This window comes from Chiloscyllium punctatum, chromosome 7, assembly GCF_047496795.1.
Source record: "Chiloscyllium punctatum isolate Juve2018m chromosome 7, sChiPun1.3, whole genome shotgun sequence".
NCBI lineage: Eukaryota > Metazoa > Chordata > Chondrichthyes > Orectolobiformes > Hemiscylliidae > Chiloscyllium > Chiloscyllium punctatum.
In genome coordinates this window covers 14979231-15004165 of record NC_092745.1, presented here as the reverse complement: position 1 = coordinate 15004165, position 24935 = coordinate 14979231, and positions in this window count along the sequence as shown.

Here is a 24935-nt window from a genome sequence, read left to right as displayed (position 1 = left end):
CCATGTTCTTCGTATCCTCCACTGTGAAGACTGACTGCTGTGTGCTCATATTCCTGAACCCTGCTGGATAGGAATAACTGGGCACAGAACTCCGAGAGGTCTTCTTTGAGTCTTTATTGATGAGACGTGGCAGTTACCTGGATAGTGTACATGCAGAACACCTCCAGGCAGCATCAGGTAACTCCCCGCCTGTCCAATGTAAAGCTCCCATTCTTATACCTTTGTGGTTTGGGACTTTCAATAGAGACTGTCTCTCAGTATTATCTCCATGGCAACGGCAGTTAGAAAGTCTAGTTCAGTTCAGCACTTTGTGGTTAAAACATACACCCCTCCCCCCACAACCCTGTGACTCCCTCAAGTATCTGACAGACGCTTCGGTTTCGCTGGGGTATCTATCAGGATTTTGATGTGGAGGAGCCGGTGGTGGGGTGGGGTGGACAAACTTATAAATATAAAACATATAATATATATATATATATACAACACCAGCTTATAGTCCAACAGGTTTATTTAGAAGTACAAGCTTTTGGAGTATGTTGTGATTTTTAACTTGATCAGGATGATCTCTATGGTAACAGTTAAGTGCTTCAATAATTACAGAGGCCATATGTTCCCCATACAATAGGTTCCCCTCTATCAGTGTAAACAGCTACTCTGGCCCTGGGGATAACTACTCATCACTTTTCTCCCACAATCCCATCTTGCTTTCTGTTGGTCTTCAAAGTTTTTCTAATCTCCTAGTTTCTCCTTGGTCTTTGCCGATTTGTATGCCTTCTATTTGAATTTGATAGACTCCCTTATTTCCTGAGCCACCCACGGCAGCTTACTCCTTTTCCTACATTCCTTCCTTTTCACTGATAGCAGTTCGAAAAATTGCTTTGGTATTCCCCCACTGTCTGTCAACTGTCCCACAGTAAAGTCTTTGCTTCCAGTCTACATGAGCCAACTCCTGCCTCATCCTATTGTAGTCTCCTTTGTTTAAGCACAGGATATTGGGATTGGATCTAATCTTTCAGCTTTCTAGCTGTTCTAAATTCAACCAGATTTATCAGAAGCCTTTTATCAGATTACGAGGTGAGGCGAAGTTTTCTGGGTGTTTTGTGTTTCATTGTCAAAGACCTTGGCTTTGTAGTAAAGCACAGGATAGATATTCACAACAGAGTATTCTGGACGTTGCGAATGTACTGCACAGTCTAAAACCATAAATGACTGTCTCCCCTCAGTTTAAAATTGCAAAATCATTATCTCCTATATGCTTCCTCACTACCTAAATTTGGAACGCTAATCCACCTGACTATCCTGCATTTTCCAAAATCTCCTTTGGTGAAGATGGTGAGTTTTGGATTCAGCTTTCCAGTTATTACCGTAAGAAGATAAGCACTGGGCACAGTAGAGGCAATGCAGCCCTTCGAATCAACTCCACCATTTAATACGGTGATGATTGAGCTCACCTCCGTCTCAGTTGGATTTTCCCACCTGCTCTCTCTCTCACCCTTCATCTCATTGCAAAATAAACATCTGCATCTCTTCATTAAATCTGCTCATCGACCTGGCATCCACCGCATTTTGAACAGGGAATTCCACAGATTTGCAACACCTTGAGACAGGTACATTCTTCTTCATGAGAATATAATAGAGTCCTTATAGTGCAAAAACAGGGAATTCATCCATCGAATCCACACCAACCTATAACGCGCATCCCATTCAGACCCACCCTATCCCTGTAACCCTGCATTTCCCATGGCTAATGGCCTAACCGGCACATAGATGAACACTGTGGGCAATTTAGCATAGGCAATCCACCTAACCTACACATCTTTGGACTGTGTGAGGAAGCTCGAGCACCCTAGGAAACCCACGCAGACATGCTGCGAACATGTAAACTCCACACAGTCACCTCTGGCTGAAATAAAACCTGGGTCCCTGACGCTGTGAGGCAGCAGTGCTAACCACTGAGCTACATCTGCTTAAAATCTGCTACCTCTTATTAACTTCCCCATCCCGCAATTGGCTGAATCTATGCTCCTTATGTCAGAAATCAGGTTGTGGAAGCAGATGTCTCAGTAAAATCCAGTAACAGCCCGTGTCTGAATGGGGATCCTATACACAACACCCACCAGCCCTCACTTTTCATTCAATATCCAGAAACATGTAGCCCCCTGGAGACGAAGCCACTGGAGACAACACCCACAATCCCTGAGGCAGGGACCATGCATGTGCAGGGAAGCCCAGCACTGCACATGTACAGAATATGGGCAGATTTTGGAGCATGTGCTTTGAGGTAATTAGTGGAAAGCATTTGACATTGTGATTGGCTGGATGAGGAATTTATCGGCTTGTAGTATTGACGGTTTGGGGGGGGGGGGTCACAGTGTCACCACACCCACATGGGCCCAAGTTCCATCCCTAACTTGTCATAATGCTGCAAATCGACCAATGGGAAACAAAGAAGGATCTGACCCATTTCCGAGACTGAAGGTTCCTCTTCTGTCCAGGATCTGCTACCTCCCTTTTTTTCCTATTGATTTATTCTCCTGGAACATTATTGACTTGCAGTAATTGAAGGAAAATGGAGTAAACCCAGAAAGGGTGCAGAGTCTAACCAGGACAGGAAGGGATGGCATGGATCTGTTTACCTGTACCTTCATGAGAATGGGGGTGGGTATATTAGGGACAGCAGAGGCAGAATGGTGGGAGAGGGTAAGTGGGCTGGAGCGATACAGCTTTGGTGGAAGAAAGGGAAAAAAAGATATTCCAGAGAAGCTAGAATTGTCTGCTTTGAATTTCTAATCTGTCCATATTCCTTTATTCAGGGTGTGAGATGGTGAAGATTTGCAGACTGAAATCTCAAACTCATGTGCAGATTGTGATTACGTTATCCAGCATTTGAAGAACCAAAGATGGAGAATAACTTGGCCAAAATCCAGCAACACTCTCCCTCACAGCATTTTCGGTCTATCTGCGCCAAATGGACCGTGAATGGTTCAAGACAGCAGCTCACTACCATCTTCTCAAGGGTAACTCGAGACGGGGAATAAATGCTGCCTGAGCCAGTGATGCCCATATCGTGGGAATGGGTTCTATCTTTAGTTGCTGAAACCCCGTTGATGTTACTGCAGGATGGAGAGGGTCGCTGAGTGCGTCCTCCAGGAGGCAGAACCATCACATTACCCCCGCCTACTACCACACAGTAACACAGCAACATCACTGGAGCAAAAGGCAGTGAAGCCAAAGGAGGACTTGGATATAATTGTTCGAGATAAAGTCAAAAAAGGGGATTGGAACTCAGCAGGAACAGGAGACTGAGCTGGATGGTCAGCTGTTTCCCATTGAATGGTGGAGCAGGATTGAAAGGCCGAATGGCCTCCTCCTGCTGCTATCTCCCAGGTATGTGTATAGCTATAAAGGCCGGCTAGGAAGAAGTAGGCAGGGCAGGGATTCTGCAGGCGAATGCACTTCCACATCAGTTTTCAGTGAGGGACGGTTTGATGGATTTTATTTAACATTTGTCTTTAAAACAAGGTTTGTAAATTTTGGTTTTAACATATTGTAGCTATTTATTCCACAATAAATAAAACTAAAAGAAAAGAAAAGAAACTATCTGAATATAACAGTTTTTAAAAATTTCAAATGCCCTGTAAAACAAATCCTGTCTATTCCCGGACGCCATCACTTTCCAGTTACTCAAACTCCAGGGAAATATTCCCTCCCTCTCTGAACCTTTGGTTTGATTTAACTGTTTTTCAGTTCTCCTTCTGTGAGCTGTGAAGCGTTCTTTATTCCCCATTTCTCCATCCCAGAAGTGTTATCACACACAGCTGAGCGACCTTCCCACCATCAACATCATCATTACACCATTTTGGTTCACATATAATCACCAGCAGTGAACCAGCCATGTCACCAATTGAATATTTATAAGCAATGCCCCTTGCAGGCAAAGCAAACCATTACAAATGACAGTGTGGGAAGGGACCAAATCAAAGTAGAGTTGGGGGTGAGGAGGCAGCGATGGAGATAAAGCACTGTATCCCCTGCGGTGCCCACCTCTATCTAAAGGCATCGGGAGATATGATACACACCACATGCTCCTTCTCCAAGGACACCCTGTTGTGTCGCCTTTATCCTCAATCATAGAATAGAATCCTGACAGTGTGGAAGGAAAGCATTGGCCCATCAAACACCACCATCTATCCAAAGAGCATCCCATCTGGAGCACTCCACCCCTGTAACACTGCATTTCCTATGGCTCATCCACTGAGAATGCACAATCCTGGACACTGTGGACAATTTAGAACGACTGATCCACCTAACCCACAAATCTTTGGACCTTGGGAGGAAACCAGAGCACCTGGAGTGGACCCACACTATCCTGGGGAGAATGTGCAAACTCCACACAGGCTGTTGACCAAGGCTGGACTCCAACCTTGTACCTGGTGCTGTGAAGCAGCAGTGCGACAGAGCAATTCAAATCAAAACAGATGATCGCAGCTCATTGCTGTTTGTGGAGAATTATTGCCCAGAGAGACATCCTGAGATTCAGAAAGAGACAATATGAATGCAGTCAACTCCTGCCGAGTTAATGTGATTAACAACAACATCAATATTCCAACATTGCCATCAGACCTCGTACCTACTCTATCATTTATGATTTTTAACCCCATGAGAAGTTTGTTACCAGCTTCGATGACAGCCATAATGCTCTGACCACTTTGACGGAGCCAATACAAGTCAGTTCTAATAGTTATCAATAGATTGAATCTAAACAGGATGCCCCACAACAGGAAGTGCTCTGACACTCAATGCCTGTAAGCCAAGGTCATTTTCCGAAAACCACTCACTTCTGGTAATACCATTGAAGATATTTTATACAGTAACCTTTCAGTCTCAATTGCCAGTTCTAGTCCATGAAGCAGCCAGTAACATGCACCAGTGAATTGAATTCTAACAGCAGCATTGCCCTGACAGGAGAGATTGAGGTGCTTGAAGCTGTCTTCTCTGAAGTATCTAAACAAGAAACACTTCAAAGGAACAAAAATCTTTAAGAGCTCGATAGGATAGATACAGGAAGGATGTGCTCTAGGCTGGTGTGCCTGGTTTAAAATAAACACTAACTACGGTATCTTTACCCGGCATCCTATTTAGCTGCATCAATGTTTAAGATTTATTTGCTGCTCTAATTACACTCCCAGTTTTAACTGCTGTAATGTTGATGACGATGCAAATGTATAAAATATAATTTAATCCATCCCAAAACCTCTGTGTACCTGTGTCTCACTTGTGCTCACCGAGACACTCATTCAATCTGACCTCTTTACAAACCCTGCCCTGATATTTCCTGAGATGTCTCAGAATGAAATATTCACAGAATTGTTACAGCACAAAAGGAGGCTGATTGGCTGATCAGCTCTCCAAAGGATCACCTCACCAAATGCCTTTCTTCTCCCTTTACCCCATAAACCTTCCCATTCGTTCTCTTCCAATAACACCAACAAGTTCACAACTAACCACAGCGATCAGATTTGTTTTGTTTGTTCATGGGATCACTGCATCACTTGCTGGGGCAGCATTTGTCATCCATTCTAACTGTCCAAGAGATGGTTCAGAGTCAACCCCGTTATTCAATGTCTAGATTCACATGTAGGCTGGACCAGGTCAGAAGTAACGGTTTCCCAGACCCAATGACATGAAGAGTTGATTTCTGGCCTATTATCTTATTTCTGAAATGATTTTGAATAATATTTGCAGTTTATTTAAAAGTGAAAGACCAAAATGTGTTTTATTCTGATTGAGCACATCCTAAGTTGTTATTGACAGTCTCATTCCCCTCGCACCAGAACCTGTTCAGAGAGTGTTACAAAAAATGCAGAATGGTCAGCTGCAGGTTGTCACCTGACTGGTCACTGGACCCAAAGTTTCACTCTCCACAGGTGCTGCAAGATCTGCTGATATTTTTTCGACCAATTTCTGTTTTTGTTCCTGATTTCCCAGCATTTACAGATGTTTCATTTTTGAATATTGATCTTGTCTGTTGCAGAGGAGTTTATTGATGAGTTTGGAGAGTTTTGAACATTGCAACTTAGGCCACAAATCAGCCATGATCTATTGAATGGCAAAGCAGGGTTGAAGGGCTGAATGGCTTCCTCCTGTTGCAATGCAAGTTATCCATCTGCAGCTTGTGGTAACATTTCCCCTCACAGCTCACTTCACATCCATGTCGAACACACTGTTACTGACTGAACAAACCTCCTGTGTTTGAACTAAACCTGCTCATGTTCAGTGGCTCCCTCTACTGCCACCCGAATTTAACTCTCAACATGGAATGCTGTCCCGTGTTACTGCGGGAATGCCCACAAGGACTAATCCTGGAGTCTGTATCCCCTGGGATCCAAAATTCCCGTTTATTTCCTTCTTCCTATTTAATTCTGGCATTAAACTCTCGGTTTCAATCCATTCTCCTGTCATACTCTTCAACATGCCCATGTGGGTGGACTAGTGGCAGCTGGCACCTGGGATTGTGGGGGGAGGCAGATTCAATCAGGGATTTGGGAAAACACTCAGACAATGACATATCCATCTGATTGTTGACTCAGGCAGATAGGCAGAAAGAAAGATGCACATGTTGATAGCACCTTTGATGACCTAGGGCAACGAAACATGCTTCAACCCAATGATTCCAGCCTCAAATCTCTGAAAACACAGACACAAAGCTTCCTCCTTGTACCAGGTTGTGTCTCAGCCTCCTCTTTTCTGAAGAAAAGAGTTTTAAGCTGTTAAGCTTTTCCTGGTGATTATAACTACTGTGTTTCTGTCAGATTTGTGACTGAACCTTTATTTCCTGTTGTGATTGATGCTAGTAGCAGAAACAGTTCCTGACATGCAAGGGGTTTCGGTTGGAGTATTTATATTTACACATTCATTCCCACCCTAACATACAGTGTGAAATTGATGTAAAACAGATGGAAAGGATTGAATGAGCACCCACAGAAACACAAAAGTCACCATGTGTACCTGAGTTGAATGAACCTGGACTTAGGAAAATGTGACAACAATCACAACTAGTTAGAATTACAGAATCCCTTACGCGCACAAAGAGACTATTTGATCCATCGAGTCTGCAATGTCCTGCTGTCCCACCCTACCTCCATAACCCCACATTTACCATGGCTAACTCAACCCATCTAACCTACACACTACAGGCCATGTTAGCACGGCCAATCCATCAAACCTGCACATCTGTGGGAGGGTGTCATATCATGTCTAAGTGCTCACGATTGTGGATGAAGGCTCACAAATACTTGACTCTGACGCAAATCCTCTATTTCTTTTTCAAAATAAAATCTGGGGAAACTGCAGCCAGAAAGATTTCTGATTATCTCATTAGGAAGAGAATTCAAAACTCGTGCCACTGACCCAGGGGGCGCAGTGAAGTCACAGAGGTCTGGGAACCATCAGAAATGTAACAAGTTGTGAGCAAGGTGGGAGTGAGACAAGGACAAAAAGACAGTCTGTCACACGGGGGAAGGCAGGAGAGATTAAATTGCAGAAATGGTAGTCCCTCAATGCCATGGGAATTGGTGTTAGGGATGGGAAAGAAACCAGGAAACAAGGTGAGCTGCTGTCAAAGAAATACATTGAAAAAAACAGATTATAACAACATAGAGGGCAGAGTACACAGTCTGAGATTGTTGCTCTCCTTGGTGAGTACATAACGCTGTAAAGCCTGGGTCATTCTCTTACAGCCAACACATGCAGGATAGGCCAAGTGGCCTTGATCTGTGCTGTAACTTTCTGATAAATTTATTCTGATATTTGGAATTCAGGTCGGATGATGTTCATAACTTCTCAAATTGGACTTGAGTTTAATATTCTGGAGAAATGTTAAATCAATCACAATGATCCCATTCTGCAGACTTTAGTCCACAGCCCTGCATGTTCCAGCATCTCAGTTACATCCATGTCCTTTTATTCTAATGTGATGCTGGTTACTGCCTCTGCCACCCATCAATGAGTTCTGACTCGCCACCATCTCCGAGTGAAATAAATTCTCCCCCCACCCTTCTTTCTGGGAATTAGTTTCAATCTAAATCCTCCAGTTTCTGACCCCTCAGTTAATGAATAGCTCCTTCCTATCCACTCGATCTGGATTCCTCAGCATTTTATCACTTCAATTAAATCTCAGTTCATCCTCCTCGGAAATCATCCCCAATCTATGCAACCTTTCCTCAGAGCAGAAATTTTCAAATTGTAGAAGCATTCTGATCAATCTCCTCTGTATCCTCTCTTGTGTGATCACATCAACCCTGGAATAAGGGGATCAGAAGTGTGTGCAGTACTTTAACCGCAGTCAAACAAGTGTTCCTGACATTTCCCATGTCACCTCCGTGTTCCTATGGTTGTCGCTCACACAAGAAGTGTCCTGGTTTTCCCACTTGGAACTGGATGTGCAGTCCATGGGGCTGGGATTCCCTACCATGTATTTATTAGTTAACTAATCCTAAATTAACTTCAGATTAAAGCAAGATTATCAGCTACCTACCAATCAATTTCTTCCATTAAACTCAAGTCACCTTACTTTTTAAAATCTCTTTAAAATTATTAAAATCTAAACATAACAGGCTTTAATTTGCTGATCAAGTATTCAGATGTCTCCTCTGTTACAATCACTTGAAGATTATCTTTACCTTCAGTTACATTTGGTGAATTGAACACTGATTGTAAATATATGAATATCAAACGGACTTGAGTTTTATGATAATTAATCCAGTCTGACATTCTTGTTGGTTAATATCTTGAAGAGAACTGTCCTCAGAACTCCAGCTGTGCTCTGACTTCATTCACAACTGGATGTGGCTGGACCGCAGATTTTAGATCTGTTCTGTTGTTTCCCGGATTGCTTTGCTTTGTCTATCACTTGCTGATTATGCTGCTTGGAGCACAAGTTGTCCTCTTTGATAACTTCATCAGGTTAACACCTCATTTTTAGGTATTCATGCTGCTGTTACTGGCATGGTCTCCTGAATTCTCTCAGTTGAATGAGGATTGATCCTCTGGTTTGATGGTAAGAGGCAAGTTGAGGAATATGCTGGGCCGTGATTCTGTAAATTTTGTTGGAGTACAATTCTACTGCTGTTGGTGGAAGGAAAGAGCTAAACTCTGGCACTGTAAGCGTTATATGTAAGAAGCTACATGCAGTATCATGAACACTGATAGGCCAAGAAATGAAATGTGAGCATCACTGTACAATGATGCAGGATCACAACTGCAGCAAGGGGAGATTAAGAGCCAACTTGACATAGGAGTAGGGAAAGAAGCAGCTGATCAGTTTATCCCCAAAAGATAACAAGACAATAGAAACAAACTCCAGAATACATGGTTCAGTGATGGATGTCAATAGCCCAGCAACATCCAACTCCTGCAATTATTCAGCAAACGTATGTGTGATTACCCAGTTCTGATGAACCAGAAAACCACTGTTCACTCTGTGCAGATGGACAGTGATGTGGGAAAGTATTGGCCTAGTGGTATTGTCGCTAGACAGTTAATCCCAGGCCCCAGATAACGTTCTGGAGACCTGGGTTCAAAGCCTGTTGCAGCAGATGGGGGGATTTAATTTCAATTCAAAAAAATTCTGGAATTTAAGAATCTAATGATGACCACTTTTCGATTGTCAGAAAAACCCTTCTGGTTCAGTAATGCCCTTTCAGGAAGGAAGCTGCCATCCTTACCTGCTCTGGTCGACATTGTGACTTCAGTCCCACAGTAATGTGATTGAATCTTACCCGTCTTCTGGGCAATTAGGGATGGGCAGTAAATGCTGCCAGGCCAGCGACAGACCTTCAGAAGCGTGAAGCAGTACGAACAGCTCCTGAAAGTCTTCAAGGATAAGGAAAGGGAGCCGTGTATTCCATCTTGTCGGCGACCCCATTGTGTGTGCTTCCTGCACAGAGGAATCGGGTTGTTACAATCCATATGTAAAACCCCTATGTTCCAGCGGCTGATGTCCTGACCTTCCTGGGAAGATACGTCCAAGTTGAGGGAGAAGCCACTGATGTGATCGACCCCTTTGGGATCAGGACCAGTAAGCGGCAGGTCAGGGCCGATGATAGTGGGAACATCCTCCACCCACCCTCGAGCTTCGCAATTGGAGGGACCAGAGGCTACCTGCCATATGCAGGGCAGCCGAAAGTGTGCCGAACCTGCAGGAAGTCGGGACACGTGGCGGCGGATTGCAAAGTGACCATCTGCAGGAACTGCAAACAGGAGGGTCACTTGACGAAGGGCTGTCAGGAAGCAAAGAGCTGCGACCTGTGCGGAGAGGTGGGCCACATGTACAAGGCCTGCCCAAAATGTGGAGCCGCCACCTACGCACAGATGGCCGGAGGTGGCAACACGAGTCGCGGACCAACTAAGTCCAGCAAGGTACCGCAAATCAGCACAGGAACGGTGTCTGGAGGCACCCAGTAGGAAGGGCAGGTTGGAGCAGAGCAGGCGGCAGACAGCGGGGAGATGCAGCAGCCGACCTAACCTCCTGCAAGACAGACGGAGGAAATGGAAGAGGAGGGATTAAAGGAGGCAGAGCAGTGGATTATTGTCAAAAACAGGAAGAGCAAACCTCTCGAGGGCCCCAAAGCCACCAGGCGAAGGGGGAAGAGACACCTACAAGATGAGGATACAGGCAGCTCCTCCGATGGTGAGGACGGACGCAAGAAGGGTCGCCACCGGAGGAAGAGGCAGAGCGCCGTGGGGAGAAAGGAGGGCAGCACCGCCCAAGAAGGAAAAGTTGTTCCCTCTGAGGCGATGGGTGAAGGACACACCCTACCCGGTGAGAACCAAGGGGTACGCACCGGCCCACAGCTCCAGGTAACTGGGAGCAGCGTCCCAGTGACAGCCCTGCTGTCAGATGGAGAACGGGGCGATGCGGACCCTGGGTCCGACACGATGACACCAGAGCGGGGAAATGACTCCAGCGTGGAGCTGGACAACTACCTCAGCCCTGGGAATGTCCAGCAGTTTGCTGTCACCACGGGGATGCACGCAGCTACCCCACAGGAGCAAGACCAGAAGAAAATGGACACTGGTAACCCCGTAAACTGGTAAAATGGGGTTTAAAATGGCCAGCATAAATGTGCGTAGCATTACATCGGCTACGCGATGTGTTTCAACGCTGGCCTTCCTGGCCAACGTCAAAGCCGATGTCCTGTTTCTGCAGGAGTGTGGGATACCGCAGCTCAGCAGTTGCAGGAGATGGTCGAGCTTGTGGGCCCATGGGCCGTCAGTGTGGTCGGTGGGCAACGATAGCCGCGCCTCCGGCCTGGGTATCCTGCTGCGGGGAGGCAACTTCACCACCTCCGAGGTTAAGGAGGTAGTGGGCGGGCGCCTCCTCGTCGCGGATGTTAAATACAGAAACGCTCCCCTGAGAGTAATCAACGTGTATGCCCCAGCGGGTAAGAGTGAACGGTTGGCCGTCCTGCAACAGATTCCACTGCTGATGGCTACGTCCAGGCCGGTCATTCTGGCCGGAGACTTCAAGTGCATCATTGATACAGATGGACGATCCGGCGGGGGGGACAGTAAACCGGACGCTATGTCCAGAGCCCTGATGGAAACGGTCAAAGACGCCAAGCTGCACGACGTCTTCAGCACCCCTGCAGATGAGCGCAGCGTAGATACACCTGGTCACGGGCAGACGGGTCTATCCGCTCAAGGATAGATTACCTGTTTGTGTCCCAAACGCTCTCGGTCATATCCACCAACATCAAGCCAGTGTTCTTCTCTGACCACTGCCTCCTGCTGGCGGACTGTCACCTCCAGGACGAACAGCGGGCGGGCAAGGAAACATGGAAACTGAACTCGAAGCTGTTGACCCCGGGAAACATCGAAGAGCTGAAGAGGGATTACGCAGGTTGGAGAACTGTGAAGCCCTTCTTTGAGTCTCCAGCAGACTGGTGGGAAACGGTAAAAGAGAACATCAAGAGGTTCTTCATTCTCAAAGGTGTTCAGGAGGCGAGAGAGACGCGGGGAAAACTGTCCAAACTCCAAGAAAGTATGCAGAACCTGCTCCTTCTGCAGACGATGGGGGTCGATGTCACGGAGAACTTCCAGGAGGTGAAGGGCCAGCAAGCCTCGCTCTTTGCCTCAGAGGCCTCCAAGATAATCTTCCATTCCAGGGTCTGCTCGGCGGAGCAGGACGAGACGTGCTCTCGTTCCTTCTCCCAGAAGGTGCACAAAGAGAGCTCCCTGCTCAGCAGCCTGAAGAAATAAGATGGTTCAGTAACGTCATCTCAGGCTGACGTCATGAGGATCAGCAAATCCTTCTATGCCAGTCTGTATGACTCGAAGCCAACCGACAGCGCGGCCTCCCAGTCGTTTCTGTCCTCTATCACGGAGGTCCTAGACAACGGAACACGAGACAGGCTGGACCAGCTGCTAGCTCTGGATGAGCTGACCAAGGTCCTCGAGTCCTTCGAAAAGAATAACACTCCCGGAAGCGACGGCTTACCCGTCGAGATTTATTCCGCTCTTTGGGACTTGATCGGCCAGGACCTGCTGGAGCTGTATGACAATATGTTTCGGGCATGTACCATGAGTGAATCCATGAGGAAAGGTATCATCACCCTCATCTACAAGCAGAAGGGGGAGAGGGAGGAAATTAGAAATTGGAGACCAATCTCACTGTTAAAAACAGACCACAAAATCTTGGTAAATGTCATCGCCAAATGGGTCAGGACTGCCCTGGGATCGGGATTCACCCTGACCAAACCTCGGCTGCACTGTGCAGGAGGATCGCTGAGAGTCTCACACTCCTCACGGATACGATTGCCTAGGAGCAGGACAGAGAGTTGGACACCTGCCTGATCAGCCTGGACCAGGAGAAAGCCTTTGACAGGATATTGCATACATATATGAGGGATGTCCTCTCCAAAATGAGCCTTGGGGCGGGAATCGGAAATTGGAACAGACCGCTCTACATCAACATTGTCAGTGCATTCTCAATCAATGGGTGGGAATCAGATAGATTCCCTGTAAGATCTGGAGTCAGGCAGGGCAACACTCTCTCTCCTGCCTTGTTTGTGTGTTGCATAGAGCAATTTTCTGAATCCATCAGGAAGGATGCGAGCCTGAGAGGAGTGAATATTCCTGGCAACAGGGGCCTACAGGTTAAGGCCTCCCTGTACATGGATGACGTTGCTGCTTTCTGCTCACATCCGCGGTCCGTTCACAGACTCATTTGCATCTGTGACCAGTTCAAATGGGCCTCGGGGGCCAAGGTAAACCGAGGCAAGAGCGAGGCTATGCTCTTCGGGAACTGGGCCGACCAATCCTCGATCCCCTTCACCATCAGGACTGACCACCTGAAGGTGCTGGGTATTTGGTTCGGTGGAGCTGGGTACCATGCGCTAAGACCTGGGAGGAGCGGATCAGGAAGATGAGGCAGAAACGGTTGCTCTCCATCGCCGGGAAAAACCTGGTCATCGGGTGTGAGGTACTCTCAGTATTGTTATATGTGGCACAGGTCTGGCCTATCCCCAAAACCTGTTTCGCCGCAGTCCCCTGGGCCATCTTCCACTTCGTGTGGTGATCAAAGATGGAACGGGTCCATAGAGACACAATGTTCAAAGACCTGGGCAATGGGGGAAACAACACGCTGAATGCCACCCTCACCCTGATGGCCACCTTTGTGTGTGGCTGCATCAAGCTGTGCGTGGATCCCCGGTACGCAAACACCAAGTGTCACTATGTACTGAGGTTCTACCTGTCCCCGGTGTTGCGAAGGATGGGACTGACCGCGCTGCCGTGGAACACTCTGAGTAGTTGGACTGTTCGGTACCACCTGTCCTTCGTGGAGAGGTTTTTGAAGAAAAACACCTTTGACCACAAGTCCATCAGGAAGTGGTCAGCACGTAGTGTTCTTGAGACCCTTCGGGAAAAGGAGAGGGCAGATCCTGTCAAGTGGTTCCCTGAGCAGACTATCAAAGCCATTTGGCAGAATGCCTCATCGCTAAAACTTTCCAACAAGCACCAAGACATCGATTGGCTGGTGGTGAGAAGGGCTCTGCCTGTGAGATCCTTTATGCATGCCCGGACTCTCTCCCGCACCGCACGCTGCCCTCGAAGCGGCTGTGGGGGGGGGGTCGAGACTGTCACACACCTCCTTCTGGAATGTGCCTATTCAGAAGAAGTCTGGAGAGGAATGCAGTGGTGTTTGTCGAGGTTCGTCCCAAGCAGTTCCTTGATGCGGGACTCCATGCTCTATGTTCTGTTCCCTGGGACACACGCCGAGACGAACATCAACTGTGCCTGGAGGATCATCAACTCGGTGCAGGATTCTCTGGGCGCTCCGAAACCTGTTGAATCTTCCAGCTGAAGGAATTAACCCCGAAAGAGTGTTGTAGATTGGCACATTCCAAGGTCCAGCACTACGTGTTGAGGAACGGGCTGAAGCTTGGGGTAGCTGCTGCCAAGGTGCGGTGGGGAAAGACCACCGTGTAATGTCTGCCTGCCTAAGAACAGGGGGCCCATGCAGTCATTTGGGCTCTGCTTACCCCCCAGTTAAATATGTGGATAGTAATTGTACAGACCTGTATATATGAATGATTATTCTGTCCCTGTGTGCAAAGAAATGAAATGTTTACGGATGTATGGCATGAACTAATTGTACAGATCATCAACATATTTTAGGAATAAAGTATATTTTTTAAATTTAAAAAATGCCTTATTCACTAACGTTTCGACCTATGACTCTAATTTCAAGAAACTATGAACCTGCACTCCAAGGTCTTTTTGTTCAGCAACACTCCCCAGGACCTCACCATTAAGGGGTGACACGGTGGCTCAGTGGCTCAGTGATTAACACTGATGCCTCACAGTGCCAGAGACCTGGTTCGGTTCCAGCCTCGGGTCCATGTGGAATTTGTACATTCTCCATGTGTCTGCGTGGGTTACCTCCCATAGTCTAAAGATGTGCAGATTAGGTGAATTGGCCATGCTAAATTGCCCAAAGTTCAGGCATATGTACAAAAGGTTCATTAGTCAGGGTTAAATGGAGAGGAACAGGATAGGAGAATGGGTTTGGATGGGTTACTCTTCAGAGGGTCAGTGTAGACTTGTTGGGCCAAATGGCCTGTTTCTATACTGTAGGAATTCCATGATTAAGCATCTAAAACCTCTCCTGATTTGACTTTCCAAAATGCAGCATCTCACATTTATCTAAATTAAACTCCATCTGCCACTCATCGGCCCATTGTGCTCTGCGGTAATCTTCTTCACTGCCCACTACATCTCCAATATGGTGTCATCTGCAAACTTACTAACTATACCTCCTATGTTCACATCCAAATCCTTATGTCACTGACAAAAAGCAGTGGACATAACACTGATCCTTGTGGCACACCACTGATCACAGGCCTCCAGTCTGAAAAGCAACCCTCCTCCATCACTCTCTGTCTTCTACTTTCAAGCCATTTCTATACCCAAGTAGCTAGTTCTCTCTGTTGTTCCATGTAATCTAAACTTGCAAACTAATCCACCAGAAGGAAACTTGTTGAATGCCTCACTGAAGTACATACAGATCACTTCCACTGCTCTGACATCATCAATCGTCTTCGTTATTTCTTCAAAAACTCAATCAGGTTAGTGAGTCATGATTTCCCAAATACAAAGCCATGTTCACTATCCTGAAACAGTCCTTGTCATTCCAAATACATGTAAATCCTGTCCCTCAGGATTCTCTCCAACAATTTGCCCACCCACGATGTCAGGCTCACCGGTTCCTGATTTTCCTTACCACATTAGCTAAACTCCGGTCTTCCAGCACCTCACCTGTGACCATCGATGATAGAAATATTTCAGCAAGTGGCCCAGTAATCACTTCCCTAGAGTTCTGAAGTACACCTGATCAGGTCCCAGAGATTTATCTACTTTTATGCATTTTAAGACATACTGCATTTCCTCCTCTGTAATATGGACACTTTTCAAGATGTCACCATCTATTTCCCCAAATTCGAGATCTGCTGTGTCTTTCTCCACAGTAAACACTGACGCAAAGTACTGGTTTAGTATCTGCCCCATCTCGTGCAGTTCCACACATGGGTGCCTTGCTGATCTTTGGGGGGCCCTATTCTGTTAATTATTACTCTTTTGTCTTTAATGCATTTATAAACTCTCTTTGGATTCTCTTTAACCCAATTAAGCAAAGCTATCCCATGTTACCTTTTTGCCATTCTGATTTCCCTCTTAAGGCGGAGGAGTTAGCAATTCTGGAAAGCGTGAAAATATTTCAGTTCCCTCGGCCAGATGGGATTTATCCAAGGATTCTCTGGGAAGCCAGGGAGGAGATTTCTGAGGCTTTGGCTTTGATCTTTATGTCATCATTGTTGAGAGGAACAGTGCCAGAATACTGGAGGATAGCATATGTAGTCCCCTTGTTCATGACGGGGAATAGAGACAACCCGAGTAATTATAGACCAGTTAGCCTTACTTCGGTTGTGGGTAAAGTGTTGGAAAAGGTTAGAAGAGATAGGATTTATAATCATCTAGAAAGGAATAAGTTAATTAGGGATAGTCAACACGGTAGCTTCAGCCTCACAAACCTTATTGAGTTCGTTGAGAAGGTGATCAAACAGGTGCATGAGGATAAAGTGGTTGATGTGGTGTATATGCACTTCAGTAAGGCATTTGATAAGGTTCTCCACAAAATACCGAGGCATGGGATTAAGGGTAATTTAGCAGTTTGGATCAGAAGTTGGCTAGCTGAAAGAAGACAGAGCGTGGTTTTTGTTAGATAATATTCATCCTGGAGTTCAGTTCCTAGCGGTGTACTGCAAGCATCTCTTTTGGAGTCACTGCTGTTTGCCATTTTTATAAATGACCTGAATAAGGGCATCGAAAGATGGGTAAGTAAATTTGCAGATGACACTGAGGTTTGTGGAGTTGTGGATAGTGTTGAAGGACATTACAGGTGACACAGGGACATGGATAAGCTGCAGAGCTGGGCTGAGAGTTGGCAAATGCAGAGATTAATGCAGAAAAGTGTGAGGTGATTCACTTTGGAAGGAGCAACAGGAATAAAGAGCACTGGGGTAATGGTAAGTAGTGTAGATAAGCAGAGAGATCTCGGTATTCATGTACACAGATCATTGAAAGTTTGATAGGAGAAAGTGAGGATTGCAGATGCTGGAGATCAGAGCTGAAAATGTGTTGCTGGAAAAGTAAAGCAGATCAGGCAGCATCCAAGGAACAGGAGAATCGACGTTTCGGGCATGAGCCCTTCTTCATTCCTGAAATGTCGATTCTCCTGCTCCTTGGATGCTGCCTGACCTGCTGCGCTTTTCCAGCAACACATTTTAACCTGGTTTGAGAGGGTGGTTAAGAAGGCCTATGGTGTGTCAATAGTTATTGATAGAGAGATTGGGTTTAGGAGTCATGAGGTCATGCTGCAGCTGTACAAAACTCTGGTTTGGCCGCAATTGGAGTATTGCATACATTTGTGGTCACCGCATTAAAAAAGGATGTGAAAACTTAAGGGTTCAAAGGAAATATACGAGGATGTTGCCTGGCATGGAGAGAAGGCCTTATGAGGAAAGGATGAGGGACTTGTGGCAGTTTTGTGGCAGAGAAGAAGGTTGAGAGTTGTCTTAATTGAGACATACTAAGATAATCACAAGGTTAGATAGGGTGGACAGTTAGCGCCGCTTTCCTCAGATGCTGAGGGGACGTAGGTTTAATTTGAGGGGTGATAGATATAAGAGAGATGTCAGAAGTAGTTTCTTTACTCAGAGGCTAGTAGGGGCATGGAATGCACAGCCTGCAACAGTAGCAGACTCGCCAACACTAAGGGCATTTAAATGGTCACAGGATAAACGTATAGGTGAAAATGGAATAGTGTAGGATAGATGGGCTTCAGAATGGTTCCATAGGACGGTGCAACATCGAGGATTGAAGGGCCTGTACGGCGCTGTCATGGTCTATGTTCTGTGTTCTAGATATGACATTGCTCACCACCGCCCTCTCCAGGACAATTAGGGAAGGAAAACAAATAGCAGACAAATCAAAGCTTGCCGCATTCCAGGAGAAATCAAAATAAATTATGTCCAATTCAAATGATTAAACTGGTGAGGCTTAAATTCATCTCTTTGAAAGACTGGAGCCTCAGCCATGACATTGGTGAACCTGCATTTTCAAATTGCAAGATGGAGTGCCCTACGGATCAGGCACAAAATGAATGACACAAAGACCGAACAAACAGCTACCAAAGTGTGTCACCAAGCTGCAATAAATAGCAACTTGTCAGGAAGAACTCAAGAGAAAGCCATTAGTAGGTGTAAGAGGGTAAGACAGACAAGTGGCAGATGTCATTGAATGCACCATAAATGCACTAAAGCTGTTGGGATAGAGCAGGGCAATGGAATTAATTGAATTTTTCTATTGAGAGCTTTCCTGGTTAAATGTTAAAGGATGAAGTGTAGCTCATATTGTAAACAATGTACTGCAGTGCTCAAGAAAGGATGTTGAGCAACATAAATGCTTAAAATTGGGAATGAAAATCGGAAAAAAATAAATGGGAAAGGCCAATGGGATTTTGTAATGAATTTTGAGAGTGAGGAGATGGAGGGGAGAGTGGCCAGGACAGCTGTACTGAAGAATGGTTAGGTCATATCTGGAAAATGGTGTACAGGTATCTGATTCCACGAGAGGCAATGCAGAATGGGACAGGGATAGAGGATCGAGGTAACAAGGAAACACCAGAACAGGATCTCGAGGAGGGAGGGAGGGTATTCTGCTAACAAAACTTCATTATGAAATCAACACAGTAAATGTAGATTTCCTGTAAATACCGACAAACAGAAAGGCAAAATACACATTCTCCGGTCATACACCAAGTACAGGAAGGAGGTCAGGAAAAATATTTAGATATAGAAATTGGTTTTTACGAAATGCTGGTAAACTGGGTCCTCCATTCAAAAAGGGACAGAATTGCTTCTTGGAATTTGAACAGGCCTGAAGCAAAGAGCAAATTAGGATCAAATAATCATTTGAGAATATTGAACTGGCCTGAAAAATGCCCGGTTTTTGGAAGCTTTTCATTTTGCCCTCATCAGGACAATTTTGTTTTTCGAAACATTCAAATTAGGATCAGTTTGGAGAGAAAGAATGAACATGGAAATGTATTAAGTTAACAATGAAAATTGGTCTAAATTCAGCAGAGACTAGGATAGCTTCAGCTTGAACTTGATACAGGAATTACCAGGTGACATTTAACCACTGGAATGATTTAACCACCTTCCACCAGTTTGATTGTTTGAATTGCTCATCATTTATTTTGATTACTCCTGGGATGGGGGGGGGGGTGGGACATTGATATGTCTGCTATTTATTGCCCTTCCCTTACTATACTGGAGAGGGCGGTGGTGAGCCATGAGTTTCTCTAAGAGGATCTGACAGTGGGACAAGATCATGTGCTGGGCCTGAGTCCAGCTATCCCTCAGGAGAATGAGCTGTGGCAAAAGGAAAAACCTGGGAGTGGTGAAAAGGCACAGGCAGACCGGCTAGGCTGCAGAGGGGCAGAAACAGTTTTGACGAATGTGCTGAGGTCCTTCTAAGCTGAGTTACAGATTCAGGCTTTCAGGGCCGCACAGCTTATACTGTTACTGACCATAGCTCCATGATTGACGAGGCCTGCCCCAGGAGAACATCCACAGAAAACTGTCTCCTGTGTGTCTGATGTGTCTGTGTGTCTCTCAGAGGTGACTGAGCAGATAGCAAGGGTTTCAGCAGCAAAAAAGGTGTTACTCTAGTGCCACTCTCACTTTCACCCATCGACCTACAAACTCTTCGGGGAAAGGGCTCAGCACCTGCCAACGCCTGCTTCAATGTGTCCTACACCCCACCTCAAGACACTGATCCCACTGCCCCCTGCCCCGATCATCTGTTCACCATCTCTCTCCTTAAGGTACTATCTCTGGCTGGGAAACATCTCTAGCCTCCCCAGGTGGTTTCATTCCTTCAAGTGTGGGCTGGGATGGGGAAGCAAGGCAGGCTATTGGACCGGGAGGTTTCAGCCTAGTCTCAGTGGGGAGCACTCTCCCCTCGCACTCACAATGTAGCAGACTGGGTGCATGAGCCATTGGGAAACGGGATGGTGCAGTGGTTTGGATCTGGGTGACATGCTCTTCGGAGGATTGGTGTGAACTCATTGGGGTGAATGGCCTGCTTCGACATTGTACAGAGACCATCATTACACGATTCTATCACTGAAGCAAATTATCCAGGCTGAGAGTGCAGTGCAACACTGTCAGATGGTTAGTACAGAGGGACTGCCACACTGTCAGTGGGACAGTCCTGAGGGAGTGCCACACTATTGAATGGTCAGTACTGAGGGAGTGTTGCACTAATGGTGGGTCAGTACTGAGGGAGTGCTGCACAGTGAAAGGGTGAGTACTGAGGGAGGGTTGCATTGTCAGAGGGTGAGTACTGAGACAGTACCACACTGTCAGAGGGTTCATACTGAGGGAATGCCGCAATATCAGAAAGTCAATACTGTGGGAGTGCTGCACTGTCAGACAGTTCATGATGAAGGAGTGCTGCACTGCTGGTGTGTCAATACTGAGGGAGTGCAACTCTGTCAGAGGTTCAGTTCTCAGGGACCATCTCTCAGATGGGATGTTCTGATGTCTGCCCTATCAGGGGACAGTAGAAGATGTCATGACTCTATTAGAAGAGCAGAGCAGATCCCCATAAAATATACCTTTTAAAAAATACCTGGATGAGCACCGGAAATATCCGAACATTCAATACCTTGGGACCAGTTCTGGAATGGGGATGGAGAGTAGATTTAGTTTTGCCTTGGTGGGACAGACATGATCGGATGAGGGACCTCTCCTAAACTGTATGATTCTCTGATTCTGTGAAACTTCTGGCTGATGACCACGTACTGTCCTCCCTCGGCTTATGAATCAGTCTCTCCTCCATGTTGAACAGCACTTGGAGGAAGCTCTGAGGGTGGTGAGGGCACAGCATGTACTCTTGGTGGGGGACTTCAATGTCCACAATAAAAAGGAATTTAAAAAACATCGGGTTTGTCCGGTATTGGATACAAATAATCAAAATGATACTTTTGCCAGTCTAATGCTCGCTTCTCTGCGCCCTCACCCACGTGACCCTCCCCTCTCCCCTCAGCAAGATCATCAGGAGATCAGAATGTGTGTCGAGTGTTCAAGACAGTCCACAGAGGAGACACAACTTTAAACGGAATAGGGCTGAGCTGGCAGAACAAAGGTCATCGTCAGCACTGAATTTCAACTCCCTCCCTTCTTGACACTGGCCTTTGGGAGACTCTGAGGCTCAAGGGTTAAGGCGGTAACTGTGACACTGTAGAGAGAGAGATTCACCCTGTTCCCAACCAGTGTTGTTCCTGTCAGCGTGGAGACAGCTTTATTTTGTATCTTATCCTCTCCCTGTCCTGGGTGTCTTTGGTGGGAATAGTACTGAAAGAGTTTTACTCTGTATCTAACCCTATTCTGTCCCTGTCCAGGAGACTTTGTTGGGGACAGTGTTGACTTGTAATAACAAGCATAATCTTTCAAAGGTATTGAAGACTGTAAGCTGTATAAAAACAATGTGAACCTCAGAAGTCTCTGCTTCAGTAAACCAGATCTCCTTCCTTCTTAGCCACCAGTTCCAATTTAAGGTTTTGCCACTTTTTAAAGGGACAGGATTCTCATGTTATTGGGAAAATCTTCACAAGTGTTTTCCTCAAGCTCCATTGTACATGTGAATTTGTGCAGCTTCCTCTGTCTGGGCTATTGATTGCAGTCTGTTTTCTGTCAATGTCAATCTGAAAATGGGAATAAAGATGAAGAAGATTCAGTCTCTGTCTCAGTCTCTGTCTCGTGCGTGCTTTGGAATTGGCCCGAGCTGAAGCCTAAGGGAAAGGTGTGTGAAGTGACACCCTCCACCATCAGGGCACGGAAAACGAGGGAGAGAATAGAGAGGGCAATGGGATCCCGGGAGCAGGAGGGCAATACTACAGTTAGGGACAGAAGGGGCACGTTCAGCAGGAATGCAGGACCCTGAGAAAATTTTCGTTTGTAAATGGAATTAAAATTTCTTTATTGAGTTAAAGTGACTCAGATTAAACACTGTAGTGAATGGATAAATCCACAACAACCCGCACACAGGGTGTTTGGATTGGAGGCTGAGTTGAAAGTATTGGTGACACATCAGGGAGGTGCAGATATACCTGGACACTTTGTTCCAGAAGGAACTTAGAAGCCTCAGGTCCAGGCAGCCCAATTCCATATGTAGGAAGGGGCAGGAGGGTATGACTATGAAGATGGCAGGTACGAATTTGGAGCGCACTGTAGGACAGGAAAACGCCTCACTTTTGCCATAGCTGTGGGTATGCTCACCGAGCTGGGAAGTTGATTTGTAGACATTTTGTCCTCCGTCTAGGTGACATCTTCAGAGCTTTGGAGCTTCCTGTGAGGCGCTGTTGTGCTGTGTCTTCTGGAATTTATTTGGTTCCATTCCTGCTGTTTCCAGTTACTGATTCCTGATGTTCCTTGCAGTGGTCAGTATACTGGGTCAAGGTCAATGTGTTTATTGATGGAGCCCATAGATAAGTGTCACACCTCTCGGAATTCTCTGGCTGCCCTCTGTTGAGCTTGTCCTATGATCATAGCGTTGGCCCAATCGAATTTGTGGTCCTTGTCATCTGTGTGTATAGCTACTCGGGACAGCTGCTCATGGGGTTTAGTGGCTCGTTGGTGCTCATGGATGTGGATGGCGAGTTGTCTGCCTATGTGTCCGAGGTGTTTTGTGCAGGCTTTGCATGGATTCTTGTAAATTACGTCTGTCTTTCACACGGTGAGTATTGGGCCTTTAGTACTCATGAGTCGTTGTCTGAGTATGGCTGTCAGTTTCTGGGCAGTTTATGAGTGGTTGGTGAAGTCCAGCTGTCAATTCTGTGATGTTTTTATATAAGGTAGTGTGGGTAGTGAGTTAGGTCGTGGCATGTCCCCATCGCGTTGTTTGTCTGTTAGGCATCTGTGGATGAAGTTGTGGGAATATCTGTTCCTGGCAAAGTCTTTGTAGAAATGTTCTTCTCTTTGCAGGTCAGGAGTGCTACAGTGTGTTGTTGCCCTTTAGAACATGCTCCTAATGCAGCTTCTACTGTGTATGGGGAGGTATCAGGCAGAGAGGAAGAGGCAGTGCAGCCATTGTGCAGCATCCATTGTTGAGTTGTCCCATTTCCAATCCCACTTAAATGTCATTGTCTCCCCCGACACCGAACAGATGCTCCCATCACAAGAGGCTCCATTGCCCTGAGGACTGTGAGAGTGAGCCCTGTCCATTCAGCTCGATCATCATGCTCCAGCCTTCCTGATGTGGTGACGGCCAGGAGAACACTTCCCATGGGAGATTCCACACACACTCCCTCCCTCCCTGCAGGGACAGATGATTCCATGGCCCTGCTTTCTTTCCAAACTGATCCAAATTCAAGTGTTGCAGGAAAAAAAGAGACATTTTGTCAAAACTTTTTCATGCACCCAACAAGACAAGTTGTAAGAAATAGCACAGCAAAACTCTGGAGACCCCAACGGGTCAGGCAGTATCCATGGAGAGAAAGCAAGGCAAAATGAAACGTTTTCACAAGAAGGGTTTTGTCTCACTGAAGTACTATTTTATCAAATGACTATTTGATCCTGATTTCCTCTTTTGCTTCAGGCCTGTTGAAATTCTAAGAAGTAATTCTATCTTTTTTTGAATGGAGCACTATGTTTATCATCATTCATCATTAAGTTCCAATAACTGCATCAAAATATTTTTCCTGATACCTTGTCTGCAACTAGTATATGACTGGAGAATATGTCATTTTTCGTTTCAGTTTGTCTGCACTGATGATAAATCTACATTTACTGTGTTTATTTGTTTAAGAATTTTTGAACATCAGAAATCCCTCCCTCTAATTTTGAGATCCTGTTCTGGCCTTCACAGAATCATAGAATCGAGGAATCGCTACAGGGTGAAAGCAGGCCACACAGCCCAGCAAGCTCGTACTGACCCTTGAAGACCATCCCACCCAGACCCACACCTCCCCTACCTTATCCCTCTAACCATGCATTTTCCATGGCATTTTCCATTTGCTAGCCTGCACATCTCTTGTGACCCTTGATCCCATGTCCATGACCCATTATGTATTGACCCTCAAAGCAGCCCCTAACTGTACACGATTCTAGCCATGACCTAACCATTCTTCACGACAGCTGCCATGGTCACTCTCCCCTCCATCGCCTCACTCTCAATATTCAATCCAAAATCACATTGACCTTTGTTTCTGATATTGTTCGAAAGTTAAAGGAGATATGTCACTCGATATCCTTTCTTGCGCGCTGCAGTGTTATTTATAATATAAACGGCCCTTCAAACTTTATCGTTCTCAGAGGAGTTTTAACCAAGAAAACCCCTTCCAGCTCTCAGTGGAGAAATTCAGTCATTCCCGTTTCCCTGCTCTATCCCAATAGCTTCCCTTTCTGTGTGACTGTGTTTCTGGTGTGTTCAACATTATCTGACACTTGCCTATCTAATGCTCTTACACCCACTGATACTTGTTGAGTTCTCCCAGATAAATTGCTGCTCTTTGCAGTTTGGTGACCTGATTTGATAGCCGTTTGTTCGGTCATTTTGTGCCTGATCCCAGTGTTAATTCGAAGGACACTCCACCTTTCAGTCTGACAAACCAGCGTCACCTCTGTCATGGCTCTATTTCTGGCCTAGGCTCCAGTTTTTCAAAGAGATGAATTCAAGCCTCATCACTTTGATGATTTGAAGTGTATCTCATTAACTTTGATTTCTCCTGGGATGGGCGGGCACAAAGGTGGCTGCTATTTGTTGCCCTTCCCTAATTGTCCTGTAGAGGGCAGTGGTGAGCCATGTAA